The sequence below is a fragment of the Helicoverpa armigera genome, chromosome 4, assembly GCF_030705265.1.
Source record: "Helicoverpa armigera isolate CAAS_96S chromosome 4, ASM3070526v1, whole genome shotgun sequence".
Lineage (NCBI taxonomy): Eukaryota > Metazoa > Arthropoda > Insecta > Lepidoptera > Noctuidae > Helicoverpa > Helicoverpa armigera.
Window position 1 is genome coordinate 11,397,471 of NC_087123.1, and position 24,884 is coordinate 11,422,354.

Here is a 24,884-nt window from a genome sequence, read left to right on the forward strand (position 1 = left end):
AGACTTATTGCCCACATCGAGTATGCCCGTCTTGGACCGGATAATGGTGTTGCGTATCCGGTCGCTTAGCCGTATGTTGAGCAGGCTACGCTCCATGCTTCTTTGGCATACTTTTAGCCTGGACTTCTGAGATTCGGTCAAAGACCAAGTCTGAGCGCCGTAGGTTAGGATGGGCAGAATACACATGTCGACTAGTTTTCGCTTCAGCGATAAAGGGAGCTCACCCTTCATAAGCGACTTCATGGACCAGAAGCTCTTCCAGGCGTTTTCGATCCGTCGGTCGATTTCCTTGTCTTGCCTGTTTTCGAAGGACACTAACTGGCCCAAGTAGATGTATTCGTCAACATGTTGTATCTCTTGCCCATCTACCTCGACCCTACGTTTCGCGCTATTAGTCATTACTTTAGTCTTTGACCGGTTCATCACAAGCCCGACTTTGAGGCTGGCGGAGCTCAGCTCTTGGAGCATCTGTTGCAGCTGTTCTGCCGACGGTGCGAATAGGACAATATCATCTGCGAAGCGAAGGTTAGTGAGTATTTTACTGCCGACTCGGATACCCTGCGATATCCAGGGGTCGGCCAGTTCCTTAAAAACCTCTTCGAGTGTGCTGGTAAAAAGTTTTGGTGAGAGCGGATCACCCTGCTTGACTCCTTTATGTATCTGAAATTTGGTGCCTGATGTGTCTAATTTTATGTTGGCGGTGCTATTGCTGTATATGGCTTTCAGGAGGTCTATGTATGTTTTTTCTATGCCTTGGTCTTCTAAAGCTGAGAATATTGCTGAATGCTTTATACTGTCAAAAGCCTTTGTATAATCTACGAATGCCAAGTACAATGGTTTCTGGAACTCTATGTGTTTTTCTATAATTTGGTTAAGTGACTGGAGGTGGTCTGTTGTGGAAAAATGAGGGCGGAATCCAGCTTGTTCTGGTGGTTGATGGGAGTCTAATTGAATGTCGATGCGATTGTGAAGGATTTTGATGAAAGCTTTGTAAATGTGCGAGACCAAACTAATGGTTGTTTATATCGGCTTTGTCTCCTTTTTTGTGAAGAAGTATGATGTTCGAGTGGCACATCATGTCTGGGATCTTGCCGGTTTTCAATATGTTATTGAATAGACTAGTGAGGTGTGGAATAAGTGTAGCTGAGCCGAGTTTTAAGGTTTCAGTAGTAACGCCATCTTCTCCAGGGCTTCTACCATAGTGCATTGTCTTAAGGACTCGATGGACTTCGGACCTTGAGATAGGTGTAATGTCGTCCGAGTAGTGGTATGTAAGGTCTGTGCTTGTTTGCCGATTATCGGAATATAGGGAACTATAAAATTTTGTGCATATTTCTATGATCTTTTGTCTGCTGTGTTGTTTAGTGCCAGAGAAGCTATGCAATAGCTTAAAAAAATTGCTAACATTCATCATCTTTATCATCATCTACTTTTTTTTCGTCCTCACTTCACGTTCGGATACTTTTACGAAATGAAACAGCCAGCACGTGTTTAAAAAAAATATGGCCGTCTTTTTTGCGGTAGGTATTATGTCAAATTGGCCATTCTGTAACCGAATCGCGTAACTCAAATGCTTGTTAACTGACAAAAGATTGTTTTTATTGGCAAGCTACATGTTTTCTGAGAATCTATTTAATTTTACACAAACGATTTGCTCTTGAGTCTTTCAATTTATTAAATGTTTTTTGCGAAAAAACGTTTAGATATTTTCTGAGTTTGGATACACTTGTTAGTGGTCAAAAGTGTTTAAAATTGATTTTGTAGTGAAAGTTGACCACTCAAAAATTATTGTCCAGTTTTAAGATAAATTGTTTAAAAATGCTTATACGTTTCTAAACATATTATTACCATTATTTTTCACCAGTTATTTATTAAGACTCCATATTTCAAAATAAAACAAAACAAGCCAAATAAATCACTAACCAAAACCAGTCTCATTATGCTAAACATTTACAATACAAATTAGCATAATACTGAAACTGAAACACAAACAAAGGCGGAGTTACCTCATCTCTATTTGTCTAAGTCCTGATTTCCATACATGTTACCACAGTATAGATATATTCTCTTGTAAACAGTTGTGAAGCTTCCAACTAACGTTCGTAAAAATTTCACTCACACACGCATCTGTATCGACCAGCTTTTGTCGGTGCCATCGGTGCTGTCAATACTGAGTGTCCTGCATCGAGCACGAAAGTATGCAAGTCAAAGTCTAAGGTTTTAATTTCATATAGATCTTTTACCTACCGGTGCATAAGAAACGTCAAGTTAGTTGCGCGTTTCCAAAGAGTGGGTCTTATGGAGAAGAATCGGCAAGAACTCCATTGAAAAAATAACTTTTTTTTAAAAGAGTGTCTGTGGAGTTGACTTTGAGAAAATTGTACAATACCAGTTGAACTAGAAAGTGATATTGTAACGGACGTTAGTACGTAGCTTCACAACTGTTTATAAGACTATATATTTAAACTGTGGTGTTACTTACGTCTATATACTTGTTGTAAACTATTACTCATGCAGTAACAGCCTTATTTACAAACTGCATCGTAAAACTGTGACTAAGTGCCGATGTATTGCAGTTAAGATAAGATGCATGCCATTTCTTAAGAGATCCTTGTTGTTATGTGTGTAAAAATAATCATTATGAACAGGTTTTCATTTTATTATAACGGCTGGTAGCCAGGCAATTCATCTATACTTGCTTTCGCATTTATAACATTAGAAAGAAATGATTTTATTTTGTGGACCATAAATAGAAGTAATGTAACTTATATCTTCTCTTTCTTATTGCAAAATCATTTCTAGGTCCAAATCAACTTATTGGTAGATTTAAAGGATATAGTTTCAGTAAGAAATTAAAATTGATGAATATTAATATTACGTGATTAACATCACTGAACTCAGTTTAATCCGATAAATTATACCCACCTTAAAACCAGCTCCAAAACATCACGAACACAGCACGTACCATTATTATGCAAATTAGTGCAGTGTATGCACGACCATTTCACTATTTGGCCAAATGCAACCTCGGTACATTATCTACAGGACATCTTGCAACCTTGTGAGCCCCCAATAAGTGACAGTGGGCTCTTGTGAATATAGGTACATGTATTGAACTTCATTTAAAAAGGATATCGATCATTTCTTTTTTGAGGCTTTTTGGGTCATGTGTGTTTTGTAACGAGTGGTTTATTTTAAGCATGGTATAAAATGATGATTAACGGTGGCTGGTTTAAATATCGATTCCATTTTCTTGAAATACTCTTATGCTGGATATTTGATGTAACGTAACTTTGAAGGACTTTTAGTGGATACTGATTCTTATATTCAGTCCTGGATTTCAAAAAAAAAAAAAAAATCAAAAATCAAAATCTTTTTATTTCACATAGGCCTTTGCAGGCACCTATGAAACGTCACATTAGTTGCACGGTTCCAAAAAGTTGGTCTCATGGAGAAGAGCCGGCAAGAAACTCCATAGACACTCTTTTTAAAAAGTAATATAGTCACAGTACAAACAGTCTATTACATAACAATAGTAAGCTCACAGAATTATACAATGCAAGAAAGTTAAACTGTAAATCTATACAATGCAAAGGGAGAAGAAAAAGTCGTTTAATTGCCAGGGAAGCCACACATGGAGAGATGAGTTATCGCCATATAATATCTTTATCCTCAACAAAGTCTTGAATTTTATAATAAGCTTTTTTAATTAGGGTGGATTTTAAAGTGTTCTTAAATTTTATATCCGTGAGATCGGTTACACACTTAGGCAGCTTGTTGTAAAAACGGACACAATTCCCTAAAAACGATTTATTTGATTTCGTTAATCTGAATCTCGGAACTACTAGCTTGTGCTTGTTTCTTGTATTAATGGAATGTATATCACTTTTAACACTAAATTGATTTAAGTTTTTGCGTACGAACATGATATTTTCTAGTATATAAAGAGAAGGTAGTGTAAGTATATCAATTTCTTTAATTAATTCTCTTAATGACTCGCGAGGGCCGAGGCCATAAATTGCACGAACTGCCCTTTTCTGGAGAACGAAGATTGAGTTTACGTCAGCCGCTGCCCCCCACAGTAAAATACCATAGGACATAATACAATGGAAGTAAGCGAAATACACGAGCCTAGCAGTAGCAACGTCAGTAATCTGTCTTATTTTTCTGACTGCATAAGCTGCGGAACTCAGCCTCTTTGACAGTGCTGAGATGTGGGCACCCCATTGCAATTTAGAGTCAATGGTGATGCCCAGGAAGACGGTTTGACTAATAACATCTAATTTATTATCGTCCAGAACGATATTGAGCCCTACTGGTGTTACATTAGGTAAAGAGAATTTAATGCATTTCGTTTTGGAAGAATTAAGAAGCAAGTTATTCGCGGCAAACCACTTGCTTTCAATGTTAGTAATAGTCCAATTATTACTTTTTTGTCCTCAATGACTTATTTACCCTAAAGTACCACAAGGTATAAGAAAAAAGACATCAATTGTCTCTCAGGTATGAACCTATGTATTTATATGTTATTATAGCAGGTTAAAGGTGGTCTGCTAAAATGTATTGGTGTGCAAAAATAGATAAGTATTTTCCTCCACTCATCGGCCATTTTGACTTGAAAAATACAATGGTAGGTAATTTAAATACAATCAAAAATCGTGACAAATACCCCGTCTTATGCATTCAGACTGAGATTTGCTAATAAACTTATCTGCACTATAACGTGATCTGCATTGCATATAAACGACTTAAAACTTGTTAAAAAATTCTTTTGAATAATCCATCTTGGCGCCTAAATGACAGATTTAGTGCTATTCTATGAGCAATAAAGAATTATCTATATTGTAATCAGTGTCTGACATTTTGGGTCTGGTGCATTCATGAATTTAAAAATCGAATTTTATTGGTTTTCTATGAATAGATAGCCATCAAAAGTCAGTTTTAGTGTTACAAATATTTGCCTGTATTTTTGCACGCCGAATTTTAAAAAACGAAGGTTAGGACCCGCACTACAAATTATATCTTTAATGTATTTGTAAATATTTTAATGCTAAAAGATTATGTTGAATTCGAACAAAAGGATTTTCGAGTTTCCTAAAACTTAAGCTAACCAAAGCAACAGCCTATACATAAACCAAAATAATTCGTTGAAACAGTGACTGTAGAGGTATTTACTTACCGACAACATACAACGCTATTATCGACCTTACCACAGCAGAAATAAGGCTCATTATCCTCCTTTTTTTTTCAAAGTAGAATTATTGGTAATCCTTCTGAGGGAAAATCTTCGTAAATCCGGCTGTTTAATAAATTCTAGTCATGTTCGAAGCCATGATTACTGGTAACAGTGACAGTATGGAAGATCATGGTGGACACATCATCAGAGTGACATAGCTACATAATTGAGCTATGACATCAGCATCAGTTTTCCCTAGTTTTCTTGCATATGCATGAGAAAATAATCAAGTCTGTGAGTCTGTAGGTCGATCTGATGTGGTCAGTTTTTCAAGTCAGCCATGATTCCTGTTATGCTGAGGCATCAATTGAATTATAAATTAAATTATATATTGTTTTAAAAATTGCATAGGCTAAACTGGGTGGACTTCTTAATATAATCTGCATATAACCGAGAAGGTAATTTTTGAGCACCATTTTTTACCCTTTCTTGACTTGTGTCTATTTCTAAATATAATGGCTTCTAAGCTATTTCAAAAGCAGGTAAGTTCAAATTCATAGTCACTGTGTTAGGAAGCCCGATAAACACTAGCGGTACAAATACGACTACATACATTTCCAGATCTACGTAATACCGGTCGTTAAAGTTCCATTTATGGTCACGGATATTCCGTGTCGATACATACTGCTGCCATTATTCTACTCGAACAATAGCTTACACTTTCTAAGTGTATCTTGGATAGCACAAAAGATGTTAGGTATCGTGAATATATTAGAGTTAACGACTTTTTTACTCGACTGCCGAGAAGGGTTATGTTTTCTGCATGTTCGATTACTTTATATAGCTACTGCCTCGTGGGTGCAACTGAAGGAAACGTTAGTCTTAGAAAAGAAGTAATGTCAACTATGTTCCTGCTGCAACCCTTTGTGTACTGGGCCGCGGTAACTCTGGTAAACAATCCCGTAGGTATAAGGTCTAAGGCTGGCAGCTTTTTCTGTAATTGGTTTATTTTGTGACACATATCATGTCCTGGACATATTTTAAAGTTATTTGAAAACTTTGTATAGTTTTCCGCAGTTCTTGAGCCATTATGAAATTGGATTAATCATAGTTTTCTTACTCTAACAACTGGGTGGATCATCTTAGTCACAGTCCTGAGTCATGCAGCTTGCGGATTACGACAGCATTCACTTGTTATTCTGAACGCAGATACACTATAAGTCGTGGAGTAGATCAGGAAACCTTTGTATGACTTGAATTCAGTATTGAACGCGTGAACTGTCACGTTCTGTCAGTTGCGAAAAAAACGTGAGTCAGTTTTTTTGGCGGACAGTGTAAGCTGTTAAAAATGGTTACGAAATTATTTTGTGCTTTGTGAAAGACTTACTTTTCATGTGAAGGCTTGATTGGTATAATGGACTGAAAAATTAATTGCATTTTTCTGTAGGTAAAGTATGTTTTGGTGATGTTTTTCAAAATTAAATTTCTTTGATGTAGAAGTATATTGAAAATAACATTTTCAGGCTTTCAGCTAAACAAGTTTATTATTCTAGCGGTTGGTGGTTGAAAAGTTCTCGTTACAATTTCTCTGAGAATTTTATCAGCTGCATTCCGCAGTTTATTTAGCCATTTTATGGCAACAGGCTGATTGCAAGTACATACAGTTGTGTACACGTCAGTATGTTTTTTTTTTTATATATAACTGACGAGGTTTTTTGCATGTGAACACAGACATTTCAGGAAGTTTTGCTCAGATTTGAAAAATTGTTTCAGTGTTACATAGCGCACAAACGACGAAGACTACTAGTTTAAAAAGACATGGGTCAAACCGCTGCGGCAGTTAGTGTGCGTGTGATATAACTGAGTAAAATATCATACTTATGACTAAGTTGTCAATTTTCCTCAAACTAAACACATTGACATTTTGGTGAATTGCATTAGAATGTCAAATGAAGTAAGGTAGCATTTTATCTCTTTGGTACTAAACCGCACCTAAAGCCTAAACGTCCAGACTTTATGTCTCATAGTTATGAACACTGCGAATGACGTGTGCAGAAATCCCCACTAACATTATGTATGAACATGAATATGCGAAAGTCGCTTTGTCCGTTTGTCTCGGCTTTACTGTTAAACCGCTGTTCAAACATTGATAAAATTATGCATGCAGTAAACCAATTCTAAGAAACACAGGTGCTGTTCTAATCTGGGGTAATATACGTACTTGCGAGATAAGAATTTTATTATATGAAGGATAAAAATGTGTGTATTTCACATGCTGCAGTGCAAAAACGCTCATAACGCACCCAGATCTAAAGAAAGCTAACTAAAAAATCACTTTTTTAGAAAAAACGTAAAACTGATTCAACCTTTCTTATTTTTATTATATTCTACTATTCATAAAAATATAGTTTCTTAAGTAAACTCCCTTAAGATCTAGGTGTGCGATAAAGGTATCGAACTGACACTGAAAAATAATCGAACCGAAACCAAAGGTTAAACTATTTCATAAGTTCCTGATTAGCAAAATGTTAGTTATGAGTCATTTCAAAATGTATAAGTTTTAAAAGAAAATGTGTATCTTGTCATGCAAGTTGAGTTTAGTGCAGTGCGATGCGCGCTCGAGAACGGTCGCGTTTTCGCTGCACAGTACGAATATTGTATTCGCGTTTTGCGCGGCAATAGCCGCTGCCCGTCTTAGTCGTGATGAGTTCTAAACCGCTCATCGCCAACGAAGTTTTGGCATTCATTAATCATGCCATCGATTATATGGATGAGGTCAGCATCGTGCAGATCTGCAGATCAGCCTACAAAGAGGAGGAGGTTTGCAGTGCAAAGCTGCTGCTCTACAAGTCGCTCGGACAACTCGAGCAGATGCCATCCCGCCGAAGGGACGGTGGCGACAAGAGCCTGCAGGACATTATCTCCCTGCTGAAGAGGACGGATCCTGACGACGTGCCTGAATTCGTGGCGAAGGACTTGCATAAGCTGCCTCCCGTCACGTTCGATCACGTCGACGTCACCAGGCTGCTGAAAGACATAACGTGTCTGAAGGCAAGCCTGGAGGATATGAAGTCAAAGATGGAAGCTTCACAGGTTACAATCAATGACCTGCGTGGTGAAGTGGCGTTGTTGCGCAACGCTGTTTCCATAAGTGGGTCATTAGATATAATCAATGTGAATACACGTCGCGGGGCGCAAAATGCGGCAGTCATCAGTTTCGAGTCGGCGAATTCGAGTGCGTCACCGGTCGCCGATGTCGCTGACGATGCACCCCGCCCCGCCGCCGCCGCCGCTGCTGTGTCAACACCTGCGGCCGAGACATGCGTAGGAACATCGACCCCCAAACGCGCCTACGCAGCAGTAGCAGCCACCAACAAGCCCGTTGTGACGCAAACAAAGCGGGCCAAAGCAAAAGGGGGTAAACAAACCCGTGGCACATCACAGCCACAGACTGGTCCTAAGAAGGACATGTGCGACAAGGATGGCTTCATAAAGGTTGAAAGGAGAAAGAAGAGGCCACCTTGCAGGAATCAGTGCGGTACCGCACAAACTGGACCCAACATCCTGCTGCGTCCTGCAGTACCAACGACGCAGTTGTACGTGTCCCGTCTACATCACACCACGACGGTGGAGCAGATCGTGGAGTATGTCCGGTCCAAGACCAACTGGACCTTGAGGGTGGCGAAGTTGGAGTCGCGCCACAATACGAACTTCAATTCGTTCATGGTGCGAGTTCCAACTCATCACATCGAGACATTCCTCAAGGAAGAGTTTTGGCCGAAAGGTGTCGTTTATCGGAAGTTCCGAGGATGGTTACGCGACACCTCGCAGCGTAACACGACGCCGACACTTCGTGTGCATTAGTTTTAAGTTACTTATATAAAATATGTATTAGTGTATGTTTTAATGTTATAATATTTGTGTATTGTATTTTTCTATGGGCCTTAGATGCCTGATTCAAATAAATAAATAAATAAATAAATAAATAAATAAAATCGATTGATCTCCGTGACTAATCTGTGTTAAATACATTAGCGATGAAGCTCACCTGAATTCAATAATATCGTTGTTTGTTTTATTATGAAATCATTGAAAATTGCTTATGTTTATAATTTTTTAACAATAAATAAATAAATAAAAAGCTTGTAGCAGCTACACCTGAGAATCATCAATCACCGTAATCTCAATTTTAGAAAATATATTTCATCTTAGTTCATGTATAACACTTTACAATCGGTAGGTATTCTATACCTATTATTCAGTTTTTTTCCGGCCTCTCTAAAAAAAACTTCATAACGAATTCGGTCATACTTAAATGATTCTATGAATGATATTTTTCATATCAGCATTACATATATAATTAAGAAAACGTCAATTTCAATAAAAAAACGTCGAAAACATATCAAAATTATACAAAAACACCATCTGCATATTATTTAAATAACCAATCACAATACAGCAATTCAATTTCCGGGGCATATGAAGAGATTTATAAATAATTACCGTTTGACCTATTTGTGGTGCATACGTAGTGCATTATTGCACCGTGATGCAATGCGGTTGCTTCCTAGTAAGTCGATACTGTGAACACCTTGTGTTCGCCCTTTGATCTCAGTGGGATTAGATGAGAGGAATGTCGATTTTATTTTGGTGATTTTATAGGTTAATTATGACATTGCTGAGTTAATTTAAACTATATGGCATATAAAATTGGCCAATTGCAGTTTCGGGTTTGACTATCATTATTTAAAGTTCAAAGCTGTCTGGTAGTAGATACTAGGGTGCTGGTATCACTGAATATAGGATCGAACTAGATAAAACGACGTTGAAAAAAAATTACGACCAACAGTAAAGCATAGGCTGCCCTTCAGATCTGAAATAAGTTGAAAACTTACTTAAAGAACTTATTTCCTTAAAATTATACTGTACAATACGGCTCCTAAAATTAAATGCTTCCGTCACTTATAAATCACACCAACCAACGATACTATCTAAAACACACAAAAAAGCGCCAAGCAGAAGCTACTCAAAAAACTAAATTGATTGTTTGATAATCATCACATCAATTTAGCTGACAAGCATCTTAATTCTATACATTAATCTGTCAAGTACCTAAACTTGACCTCAAGATATAATTAAATTGATAAACCGATTGACACCCGTCAAGTTTATGATGAATGAACGTCAACGGATCATGTGAATGAGTGAATGAATGAACATGTTCACTCGTTCATGAGACGGTGTGACATGGTTAAGTCAAATTAACTACGATTATGATTGATAGCGGTTTAAGTTAACGTGTGTAATCGTAGTTAATGTTTGAGAAATTAGTTTGGTATCTTCGTTGTTTGTTTTGGTTCATGTTACAGTGGGTTTTGAACTAGTTTCTGTCCTATATCTTGTTTGAATTTTGTCTACGTTGTTTTGAAAATTTAGTCCAAATAAAGGGAATAAACATTTACATAAATAAGAGTAGTTATTATATGTTCTTAATATTATAAACCTATAGAAACTGTTTACGAATCTTAGGAACTACTGATATAGCCCATTTATCGATGAAAATAGTTTCTACTGGTCGGTGATGGAAGCTTACTAGCTACGTATCATATCTGTGTGCCAAATGATACATTCTAGTGGTATTCTTCAGCATACGAACCATCAACATCTCCAACATTTTTAAGGGTTTGACGTCAAAAGAGAGCGCCAGTTGATTACCGTCATACTATTGTCGTTCATTCCACTAACGGTACATGTTTCCCATAAATAGTAACAAATGACATGATGTATCGTTGAGTATGAAACTTGAAGTTATGGGCAAAGACAATGCTCTTGTTTGTAAATATACAACACAGCACGTTGTTACAAACCTTCTGTCAGTACGTAGGTAATGTAAGTGTTAAGAATTTTGTATTCGCTGTCACGTACTTACTTGAATCTTTATTCAGTTTTGGAAAGTAAAATGAATTGCAGTGTAAAAGTTGTGGAGTTTCTATTTATAAGGATAAGCTGTTCCCGCACTCGGATAAAAAGTAGCCTGTACCTTTCTCAAGCTCTAGACTAGACTATCTTTTACTTTTTATTGCAGTATTTTTGGCAAAAAACCCAAAGTTGTAAAAGTGTGCAAGTAAGGACTAGGTAAAGATGATGTAGAAGTAATGCAGTAAGCATACAATTAATTAGCTAAAATAGGGCTTATGATAATCCCATGTAACTAACGAGTACATAGAATGGGCCATATGCCAGCCACAGTGAAATAACACTTATATTCTGTAGTAAAGATCAACGCAGCTTATCATTTCTCTTCTAGCTAGGCCACCCACGAGATTTCATTCGATTTCATAAATACTAATGTGAGTTTGTTTGCTACGCTTCCACGCTAAAACGGCTGCAGCGTTTGAGGTGAAATTCGGGATAGAGACGAGAAACTTTTTATCCTGGTATGGGTTGTCAGTTATGGTAGTCAACTTTGCAGTTTGCAAAGATGTGCGTAACTACAATATTACTTTGTCCATAAAGTTACAGATAATTTTGTTGCGTTGTTAACCTAGAGCAAACAATATTACTTACTTACCTTACTGTTGGTACCTTTATCTTATATCGATAAAACTGATCATTAACAATATCACCATCGACAAGTTTAACACCTTTTACCGTCCTTAATATCGATACAATTATTTTTAAATCCCTTTCTCTTACACAAAGGTGAGCACCTACGGGTATTTAAAGCAGTTTTATGTTGAGAAAGCCAATTAAATTTACCCTTTCGGCTTATCGGACTAACCCGAATAAATTATGAAAGTGCCATTCAATCGATTTATTTATGCTGGATCGAGTATCGGTATGTCGTTACCGATTCGATTATACGACTCGACTACTCTTACTCCTGAAGTATTTGTTTGATAAGGCCACAGTAGTAAACTATAAATACATTTGTTGTTATTTTATTGACTTAGTTTTTATATACTAGTAAATTGTATGATTTTTATATGATTTGCTTAGCTGTCTTCTTTAAAGCTCAGTTATCAAATGTTCCGTAACTTGTATATTTAAGTGCTTTGCTAAAATTTCGTCTGGACTTAGACATTTTGTATACTTAAGTACACTGATGTAATATTTTTGCGGTTATAACGTCACCAAGTTGGCTCACAACCACACCTTTTTACCGTTCTTTGTTGTCGTTACTTAAAACAATAGAATTGAGGAAAAACGAAACAAAAAAACAGCTTCCAAGATTTCAAACTTAGAATTCCCTAGATGCAAAATGTTTTTTTTTAAAGGCTATTATCAATTCTAAGCGCATTTTTACTGCCAGTATCATTTATTTTTTCTCATGTCAACTAAAGTCTAGACAGATAAAGACCTCATTTAAACGTAAAACTCTTCAATAAAAGGTCTATAAGTTCAATCGAATTAACATCAATCAGAAAATGACTTATTGCGTTTTTATTACGTCATTTTTTGTGCACATAATTGAGATGTATTAGAAGTTCAAGGTTACGCTAAGTTGTTGATTGTGTAGTAAATTGCTCATAAAAAGGAAATTTGGATCTTTATGTATTAAGTTTTTTGCTACATTTACACTACGATAAAAAGATATGTTTATTTTTGGCTTATGTTTAACTGATCACCAGATATAGTAACAAACAGCAGACAAAAATAGTAAATGATCACCAAAATGAAACTCGCATTTTAATGTAAAACTATCACCAAAGTTTTAACACTTTGCAATCCTATTTAAGTGAAATTACTCCAAAATAAATCATGCGTAAGCCAAAAATAGTAAATGATCACCAAAATTAAACCACCATTTTAAAGTAAGATTATAACCAAAGTTTTTAAATTCTGCTATCCTATTTAAGCAAAATGAGTCCAAAAAAATTCATTGTTATCCCAAAAGTAGTAAATGATCACCAAAAGTAGTAAATGATCATCAAAAAAGTTTTTTACATCTTGCTATCCTGTTTAAGTAAACTGACTCCAAAAAAATAAGTTCGGCTTGATAAAATAAATGTAATAACATTATGGGGACCCTTTTCCTGCACTAGCGTGTGGTCGAATACAATTTAAAGTGAAGTCGTGACTAAAATAGCTGGTACTATTACATTTTTAGACTTTATTTTTCTGGTGTTCAGTAGATATTTCTGGTTGCAAAACTTAGGGTATCAAAGCATTTTATAGTGGTCATTATATTTGTTCCCCAAGAATTATAACCGTATATTACCTACAACATACCATAATAGTTTAAGTAGTAGTTGTAGTAAGATGATGACACTAAAGAACCACATAACTACTAATGTAAAGCGCATGCGTGCGGATGCACTTATAAACACATCAAGTTCTGTCATGTCACATCTAAAACGCCGCGTGCGCATCGTCTAGTGAGTGAGTAATGAATGAAAACTGCTGTCAGTCTTTATTAGGATATCTGTTGGTTTTTGTGTCATTTTTATAGTACAGGTTAAAGAGCAATTAGTGCGTTTTTTACTTTGATATAATATACTATGAACCAATTGTCACATATGTATATCGAGAAATCATCTAACGACTTCATTTTTAAAGATTAGTTATATTTAAATTAACTTAAACTGGTCTTGAAAGAACTGAACTCATTTAAATTGTTAACCTAAAGCCTTAGAAGTGATAAGCTACCTTGTTCTAGCTAAGTTGCTCCCTCGCAACTCGGGTAGAACCGTGGGAAACCGCTAGCAGTACTAAATATAATAATCCCCCTTGACATCAATTAATGTTTCATTGATAACAAATAACTAGGTAACTTAATATGTTTTCCTTCTTTAGCAAAGTATGTCAACTGGTGACGCCGGTGCTCATCAAAGCTTCTACTCAAACGTATATAAGTTATCTAAGTTACATCATCAACAACGTATTGTATACATTACTATAAACTACAGCATAAATACAATTGAAACAATATCATCATCTGCCTAGCCCTTTTTTAACTATTTGGGGGAGCCTCTAAAATGTTTTCTATTTTACTTTTAAGGACTCCAAAATAGTCCAAAAGTCAGTTTTTCTATTTCTGGAACTGAGTACTGTATTTTATAAAAGGCAATCTACACGACTATTTACTGATACAATGACTGTTTATTAGAATTATGTCCCATCAAAGCAGAAAACATTAAAAAAAGGAACAAATCACTATCGAAACTAAAGCCAACGCACACTTGAGTTCAAAATAAAGTACATATTATGATAATTAACAGTAGCCAGCAACTCCTGGCCTACTTACTGTAAGATAAACTTACATGTTAGGCTTGCGACACCTGAGCTGTGGTACTTATGCACCGTGTTATTGTAGACTTGATTACTGAACATGCCAAGATATTTGAATCTATATTTTCAAATAACTTTTTCAAAATGTGTATATATATTCGATACGTGATATCATATTATAGTATGTAAGACGTTCCTCTAAATATTCAACCGATACTAAGTTTAAGTTCAAATTAGGATTCCATATTTCTGTGGGAGAAATTCGTATGTTGAGCAAGTTTTTAAATTAAGTAGCGTTTCAATGTTCTACGCTTGTCATAAAGTTTTTTAATTCACAAACTGTGGCTACAATCCTAATAATAATTAAAGTAGAAAGATATTTTTAACCATCATATTGCTAAATGAACGAAGAAATGTTTACGAAAGTCAATCAAAACAAACCGTAAGTAGCACTCGAGATCAACGAACATAATGCGGATAGATTTCTCTGAAATACCTGTTAATACAGTATCGTGTCTCCTCGAAGTAAACACTCGGACATTTACCTGTAAACAAGAAAAAACACTGATTACACATAATACAACACGCGCAATAAGATAATTCACGGTAACGATATACTAACACGCGAGCGATTAAGAGCCCTCGCACACTGCAAAACTTTTACTGCGGATTTGAAAAACATCTATCCGTTGTTAATTCGATTGGAGACTGAATTTTGACACTGGCGTGATATGAATTACTTACACTTAAGTTTATCTAGTCGAAAAACAACGGATGGTTCGGTTATTGAAATCCGCAGTTATACCTACGGCTTATAGTTTGATCTGGCTTATAAAACACTGTGAAGACGAGCAGTGCGCACATTAGTATTAGAAAGATCAGATATCTGACCTGCATCAGACCGCCTAACGGCGGTTCTCAATATTCTATCTGGATTTTTGCTTTCCAGAAATAGGAATTTGTCATTACTAATGAGGCTAATGTTAAAATTTAAATATCTGGTAAGCAATTCAACATATACAGTACTTTTTTAACGGCCTTATAATGTTTAGATTGATTCCTTCAAAATAAACTGTCAGTCCGATCAGGCAATCTTTCGGTCGACAGTTTAGTCAGTAGTGGCTCTTACACAAGAAATCTGATATTCTGAGTATTGACAAAAATAATGACGAAGTTAAAGCCCCTGTCACATATATTTGTGATGTTATTGACGTTTACAAGAATCGAAGTAAGGATATTTTGTAAATAACAGTCAAGTTTTGACTGTTGAATGTAGGTCAGTAAAGAGAAAATGTATATGTTACGTAATGTTTGTAAGTTTGGAAAAGGATATCGAATTGTGCAACAATACAGATTTGTATGATAATCATGATTGCACCTTTGCTATTCCGAGAACTGGAGAAAAAAAATCCTGCGAGTTTGAGGATTTTGCAACTTACATACCTACCTAAAGTGTAGCACTGCTTTGTTTGTCGTCCCTAAGGACTAAATAGAATCAGAACTTAAAATAAACCAAACAGCTCATACCACAAAGATTATTCCACGTAGCAACTCAGTAATCGATTCTCAGTATCACAATCTGCAAACAACCGTGTTCCCAAAGCTATGGAACGTAAACAAAATTTAAATACCAACGGCAAGGAAAACAAACAAGATAAACACAGATATAACAATACCAGATTAACAAGCAAAGAAGATATTCATAATTCCAATTTAAATACAAATTGTGTTTAAGATATGCTAAACGATACAGAACAGACAGCGACTGTCAGGTTTGAAAAATCTCATCAACTTATCATTCTACTTGACTTCACAATCGTTTTATATTCTAATTTTGTAAAAAGCTTTGTACAAATTAAGTTTGAACACGTGTATCAACAGAAATTGGGTGATTTTTTAGCTGTTCAAGTAGCTTTTGACACGTATTTGCTTCAAATAGTCGTGTTCATTAGGGTGTCGTGCATAAACTGTGAAACGGGATCCTATCACTACGACTTCGTTATCCATCTGTGACTATACTGCATTTGCAACTACAATTTTACAAATGTTACCGCTGTAACAACAAAAACTAAAACTTAGAATAAACAAATGAATAGGGGCTCCCATATAACAAATGTGGTTTTTGACCAGGGTAGGCAAGGAACCCATAATGCTCACTTGGTCAATTTAGTGAATTCTAATGAGGTTGGATTAGATATTCAAACTGTAAAAACAGTAAAAAGCCAATAAATGTGTTCAGCTGTCAATCCGTGCATTTATTTGACAAACAAAATTAATGTAATTCACTGCCCAGAATGCTATTAATTATCTGACCATAATTGCTTGAAAATTATACACTATTTACTCAGTGGCATTTTCATTGCATTAATGCGGCACCGATCACAATAAATGTGATTTATTTATCTACATCAAACATTACAATAGAAAGTGCGTAATTACAAAAAAATTGCAGAAACGCATAACTGCGCGAATGAGTACATAAATAATGATAAATCGCTACATTTTTCTGACGTTTACATAACAAATAATATCACATGAAATGCACCTCTAATAATTACTCGTATACACGTAATTGTTTAACACCCACCACAAGAACAAAACATAGATACACAATCTTTAAACATGATAATAGACCGTAAAACCGAAATAGAATTGGTAGCAAGACCCATCATAGTTGCGCCTATCATATAATTTGTGATGTTAAAAATCCCATTTAGTAGCCATCATTAAAATTAAGGAACGCTGTTGATAACATCGGTTAAACAAGCAGCCGTTAGGATAATTGTGGATCCCTCATGTTCTAGTTGGCCCATTATAATAGTCACGCGATCCTTGGAGGAAAGCTGATTAGCGTTTACTTTGTAGTGATAATTAACGTGGTAAGGATAATTATAGTGGAAGAAAGGATATGACAGTCATTATAACAAGTCCAGATGACTCAATTAACAGTAACAATGATGAATCAGTTAAAGAAGATAACGCTGCAAAAGTAATAAAAATAAAAAAGGAATCTCAAAAATCTAAATATAATGTCAAAGTATCATTCATTCACGAGATCATTAAATTCGCAGATAACTCGAGAGATAAAACAAAAAAAGCTTTGAATACTGACCATGAACTCGACAGTTACGGTCAAGTGTATGACAATTAAGAATATAGCATTATCATTGTTTTTGTTTCTGCTAATTCCGCACACGTAACCGGTTTAATGAACTTATGCAGACGTCTTGTAGCGACATTTTTTTTCTGGATTCTTTAGCTTTTTCCTTTTAGGATTAGACTCAGTCTAGATTTGGTTTATCTAGATGACATAAGGAGTTTTGAATGTAACATTCCAACGGATCCACAATGGAATTGTTCTATTTGTATTCTCAGATATATCTGCATATTATGAGAACTTAAAGAATCCAAGAGATGTTTCTTTTGTTATTTAATAGGTATTTTTCTTTAGCATTGTGGACTTTAATGTTTATAGCAGCATATATTCTATTGTCATTTAAAGAATTCGTCTGTTTCTTTTCTTCTTCAAATGTCATTTTTATTAAAAAATTCTGTGTTTGATTTAGCTTACCAATTTCACTCGATACACATACATCAACATGATCTCTTAGGCTATCGTTTACGTAATTCAATGTAACATCGTCTGTACGTATCATCGGATCGTCTCTGCAATTTGCAGCATGTAATCAAGGTAACAGAACGGTACATGTTTTCGCATCACGCCTAAACACTGTTCTTTGGTTCAGCTCGTATAATCTTCGACCAGGTTCCGGGGTCAGGATTCACAGCTATCTTTGATAAAATATCTTGCTAATAATTATGGTGCTCCATGGCCAATTAACGATTTGCTTTCGATGATAGTCAATGTTGGCGAAATTATGGAGGCATTTTTGAGGCCTTGTTTTTAATGGCTTCGGAATAATGATGCGGATTTTTTTCTGGCTAAAGTAGTATTATTATACAAGAAAATTTTATACATCGTAGAAGATGTAGTTGGAATTCATAAATATATTAATATTTATCATCATCATGATGATAATGATGATGATAAATATTATTAAACAAAAAATATTACGTATCTAATTCATGTCAAAGTTAGCCATGTAGAATTGTAGACATGTGGGACGTTTGGGATCCTTTAGACTTTAGAGCATCCATGGTTACGGGCGGACTAAGGTGATGCGATAAAGTCTGTAAAAGTAGTTTTATTTAAGTGTGAGAAATAAGTATGTGAAACAGAAGAGATTGTCTTTTTTCTAAGCAAAGCTAGACTTACCTCGGGAAACATTATCTTAGTCTAAAACAATCTTTAAATTCAACAGAGGCGTGTCGTTTTTATTCAAATAGATAAAACATTGGATCCTCTTACAGTTAGTTGTTCAACGACCGCAGGCGCCGCTCATTATTGACAGCCCAAATGACTTTAAACACACTTTTTGCGATACTTAAATCGTGGTCTGCATTAGCAATGGTAGTTTGCTCTAAGCCGGCTCATTTGTTTAGGAGTACAAGACTATTGATGAATTATTTTGAATTGATTAAGACCATTATCGTACTCAGAATATATTCCAGCCATAAGGAAAATAATAATATTATCTTTAACAAAATTGGATATGTAACTAATTATACACAGAGAATACAATTTGGATGAGGTAACCCAAAAAGAAAGATGTCAGGATTTTCTACATGAGCTCAAGGGTAAAGCCAAGCTCTTGCGTGGATTTCGTAACTGAATTAAAACTTTAATCACTTTTTCAACTATATTTTATCGCGGTTACATTTCAAACTTGTCTTAGCTTAAATTGACACATCATACATTGTCATCATCCATGTTATTATTATGTTTATGTTATTACCTGTTTTCTTCTTTATCTATGCCTGTCTCACCTGCTTTATTTTTTCTATTTCACCTAGTAGATATCTTAAAATATATTAATTATCATATTCTGTCTTATTAACATTCTCATCGTAAGTAATGTGTTATCTAGTGTCGAAAAACTTGACATTAAACTTAATTATTTTTTAATTGATATTAAATAATAATTTATACAATTTATTTGATTCTATTTGTGTTTATTTAAATTTTGTATGCATATTATACTTAAATTCTAATTTTTATCGTCCATTAGTTTATTTTACACCACATTAAAATACCTGCTATCGCTAATTTATAATAATGCCAAAATAAACGCATTAATATTCACCTAAAAAGACAAAGTAAGTATATAAAATAGACACTAGAAATCTGATTAAGTAGCTTAAAAAATCTTCTTCAAATTAATTAGATTAAACACAAATTATAGTTAAAAAAATATGTATTATCAATTATATTATTTAAGTATTAACTATACTTACCTATCAATGTTGAGTAAGTACATATCTATCTAAGCACTGGTCTATAAATCAATACTTAGTTAATATGACTCAAAAACTGGGAAGCGAAAACCAGCACCACGTGGTTTAATATCCTCCTGTACATACATTACATATTCGTACAGTCAACGATAACTGTACACTGAACTTTAGCCAAAGCAACCGGTCCGCGATAAAACAGGTATCGTATTATCAATCAAATTAATTTTATGCGCGACTGTACACTTATTAAAGGGCAATGTGTGTATTCAATAATTTCATACTTGAATTATTATCGAAAGTTACAATACATCTTTTCATTGAAGGTAATGTCGAACTGAGTATTTTCGAAATCGTTATCTTAGTACTTTTTAAATATAGGAAATCTGAAACTTAACATGACGTATCGGTGTGTGTTTTTGCTATTTTCAAGAAGAGAGAGAGCTAAGTGGTAATAGGCAGCGAACTACTAATTTGCATTATTGCTTAAAGTATCCGTATTAAAAACCTATATTGTAGAAAGGATAGAAGCAACAGGTCTTGGAAAGTAATCAATTGTCAATTTGAATAAAAGACAAAAAATAAAGGGAACAAATATAATGACCACTATAAAATGCTTTGATACCCTAAGTTTTGCAACCAGAAATATCTACTGAACACCAGAAAAATAAAGTCTAAAAATGTAATAGTACCAGCTATTTTAGTCACGACTTCACTTTAAATTGTATTCGACCACCAAATTTAGTAAATGATCACCAACTCTTGACGACCAAATTAATGTATTATTTTTGCCTAAATAAGTCACTGTGATTGCCATAAAATGTAGGCTTATTACCAAATAAAGTATTAGGTTATAATCTTACTTTAAAATGGTGGTTTAATTTTGGTGATCATTTACTATTTTTGGCTTACGCATGATTTATTTTGGAGTAATTTCACTTAAATAGGATTGCAAAGTGTTAAAACTTTGGTGATAGTTTTACATTAAAATGCGAGTTTCATTTTGGTGATCATTTACTATTTTTGTCTGCTGTTTGTTACTATATCTGGTGATCAGTTAAACATAAGCCTAATTCTTGCCTGTGGATTTAAGAATTAACACTTCAAAAGTGTGCAAAGATTTTAAATTAGATAATTTATTCCCGTACACTGTGTTAACAGTTGGTGGACAGTTGGCCCTGTAGTAAGCCATTTTTTATGAGAAAATCGTGAATAAAAGCAGTATTTTGACTAGGTTTGATACCGACCAAATACTTGATCATTAATCTGTATACTGATTTATAAAGGAGTGCAGTGTGCTGAGGCTCATTCAAACTCAAAACAGCAGCTCAAAGAAATAAATGCTAACGAAACACTTATGGAAGACTAGACATACTATTGTGATAACGATAACAAAACACTTGGCATAATTCAGCATAATACTTTGATAACTCATATCGGTCATTTCTTACATATCTATGAAAATAATAAACATATCAACAAACAAAATTGGACCTTAATACAAAAGGAGCAAAGTCCAAATTAATTAAATCATTTTCAGAATGCGGAAAAGTGAAAAAATGTTTCACCATATTGATTACAATATCCGTCAGTTGAAAGACAGCGTGTTTAAATAAAATGGTTTATTTTTAATCTTTAGTTGTGTTTCAGTAGGTTAGTGGCACATTGGATTTCTGTCCAAATGTCTGTCTATCTGTAAAACTGCTGAAGTTATTCAAATCAAAGTTTCACAGACGGTCTACGGCCTGAGATAGATATAGGCTACTTTTTGCCCGGTTACGGAAACAATTTTTTTCAGCTACTTAGTAACTACATACTAGATGGTACATTTTTGAACTACTGATAAATAATCAACTACCTATACATATTCTATATGGTTTCAAATAATTAAAAGTATATTTTTCGCAATTCATCTGTCCTGTATTTCCAAGTTCCAAAAGAAATAGCGATATATCTCTCTCCCACATGAGCTTACAAAACTGGCTTGCATCGTGACACGCTTGCAGTCATCTGTGACACAATGTAGGTGACTGGGTACACGGTTATGTGACAGCAAACAAGATAAGCGTTATCAGTAGAGCTACCATCGTATCTTACGTGTTGAGATTGGACAAGAATTCTGAGACCGAAAACTGTTAGTAAATCTCGCTTTTTATCGCAGAAGACACTCAATCAAAATGTTTGATTCATAAGACGTACGGTGAATTAATTTATTTTGTGCCAAGTGTTTCAAGCACTGCTCTAAAGGATATTTTTTCCGCTCCCTGATTTAACTATAGGTTAAAATGTCCAGGGACCATAACCTTCTTCAATTAACTGGGCTTTTATTGTGAAACTACAACATGGGTCTCGCTGTAATTTTTATCATATTAGGAGAATTCAATCAATCGAGAAAATAGCAAAAATCCAGATACTTTGCAACCACCTTCTAAAATCTGGGAAAAATCTTAAAAAATCAAAGCGCATGGCAGCCCTACTTATCAGTGCTAGCTAGATACACGATGGGATTGCGTTCATTACGAGTTGTGTTACGAAATGGCCAGGAATTTTGTGTAACCACGACTTACACTGGTTTCCGTATTCAGATTTGAAAAATAACGTGGTTTTGCATTCGTTTGACATTAAGATAGCTGGTGAGATGTAGCTTCGTAAGTTGGTACCTTTCTGGGATGCAAAATAGCTCTAGCTGTAAGATTGCCTATTTGATCATTTACGAAGAAAGGCGTCCATTGGCCTATTACATCTTCTTCTTCTTATTTCGTATTGTTAATTTAAGAAAAAAAAAATAATTGGCCAGTTGCAGCTTCTGCTATCTTCTTCTTCTTCTATGTATAAAAATCAATTACTGTTCGTCTCATTAAGACTCGAGAATGGCTGAATCGATTAGGCTTATTATGATTTTGAAATGTTTGTAGAGGTATCGAGGAGATTTAAAAGATACAAAGAGGAACGAAGGTTTTATGTCTGCTAGTTTGTTATAAAAATATAAATAAAAAACATTAATTCTATTGTTCTTGTAAAAGATGTTCACTTTGATGAGTTAACAAGAGTAGGACATGATTTTGCTTCTATTAAAATAATTATAAAACTATTTAGTGTACACATAATGGGCGGTTCTTATCGCTCACATCGATCTTTTCTAGACATCCTTACAATGAATTAAAATCTGAGGACATAAAGAACTCTTATCTACCTACATACCTAATAGGCTGCCAAGTACTTAATATAAGTATTATAAATTCGAATTTAATACCGCCAGTCTTTTTCACTGTCAAAGCTAAACTGAATTGTTTAGGTTCTGAGAGACGACATCAGGCTACTTTTTATCCAGATGCGGTAATTAGTTCCCACAGGACACTGGTGGAACGAGTAGGTGGTAAATAAATAAGTATAGATGCAACTGCATTGTCCATGCTCTTACCTAACCTAACTTACCTAAGTTAAACCCATAGAAATCTAATAAGTAAAACCGCTATTGTATGTAAGTATGACACATCATCTGTCTAGACCTTGTGCTGAGCTTAATGTAAGTTTATCCCGCTTAGGCTCAGCGTCCGGCTCATATTACTATGACGTAAACAAAGTTATCCTATTTACTTAGTAGTTTTGTGTGCCTAATGCATTAGTTACTTCTCGCGTTATCACCTCTTTCCTTTCCTCATCTTTAACCAACTTAAAAAAAGGAGTTCCTCAGCTTTATAGTCTTAAATACAAAGACACATACAAGTATGGCTTTCTTGAGACGAGATTATCTGTAAAATATAGTCTTAAAAAAAAGCATAATAAGCAGAATTTTCGGCTACAAGAATGATGTCGTAACTCGTAACTAAAAAAAAGACTATTCCTACATCAGGAAAGTGATAACTGCAGAAATGCTACATCTTCAAGGAACACTATAAAATACAATAACGAGGTCAGTTCAAGCATAACATAGCAACTTCCAAATCTACATCACATGGTTAAGATAAACTATAATTATGATCCTGCTATCTCAAACTCTGAGTAATTATAATATGCAAATTGTTCACTCACACATGCAGACACACACATGGATAATGGAATTAGTCATGCAGACTAACAGACAAGGAAAGTGGCGTGCAGTGCAATGTTTGGGGAATTATAAGCTTTGAATAAGTGAATATGCATTTTGAAGTTGAGGCTTATTTTAGGATGGAAAATGTTTCATAATAATTAGGATCAGCTAGATGATACAGTTCTGAAGTTGGAAGGACACGTAAGGAATCTAAGGAAACTATGAACTGAGTTCGTTTATGCGATTCCACGTCAAAGACCATCAGGCAGATTTTATACTCTAACACTAAGGCTTCTAGGTAATCAAACTTCCAGCTCGCTCGATAAGAAGGGTTAACTCCAGGTAATTTAACCAAAGGTTTTCGGAAACCTAAAATGGGGCTTTAATCCTAGCATGTTGGCAGCTAGCGTAACATCATGCATGTCACACCGAAATTCATTGTAGTAAAGGGGCGTAAATTCAATATGTAATTATTAAACTCACTTATTTCAGTAACATAAGAGACCAAAATCATCTACGTACCTGATCTCATCAACTTTTAAAATTATCAAGTGTCATCACAATTCTATGTGACACACAACACATACCTAGATAAGTTCTATTTGATATTCATTGAACTGATAACAGATTCTTCTATCTAATTCTACAAATTCACGGTCACTCACTGTCTACAAAAAATACACAATGTCAATGCTGCCACAGTCACCTTCAATTGTTACTTTATATGTAACACTAGTTATGAACTACGGTTTTACCTGTATGTCCCGATCACTGCGACTTTCAAATGTTTTTCTTTTTATTTAGCTCTTAAGGGCCGTAGCCTGATTCTACAAACCCTTCCCCGTAGATTTAGCTATCAATTTAATTTCTTTAAAATGGCTAATCCGATTTTGGTGACACATGTATAAAACCAACGCTGAAATAGATTTCATCTAAAACGGACCGTATCCAAAACAGTTCTGTTAATGAGCTACGGTACCAGAGCCATTCATTGTGGTCAAACTTTTGAATGGGATTAACATTCGAATTACCAGCCAATGTTGCACCTATTGCAATACATACATATACATAAGTAATTAAAGACTCGACTCA

At 34.9% G+C, this 24,884-nt stretch overlaps 1 protein-coding gene across 1 annotated transcript in view; it reads left to right on the forward strand.

The window, feature by feature from the left end:
- LOC110374543 (uncharacterized) overlaps positions 1 to 24,884 on the forward strand; it is a 157,904-nt gene that overhangs the window by 26,448 nt on the left and 106,572 nt on the right. The gene's annotated exons all lie outside the window — the stretch shown is intronic.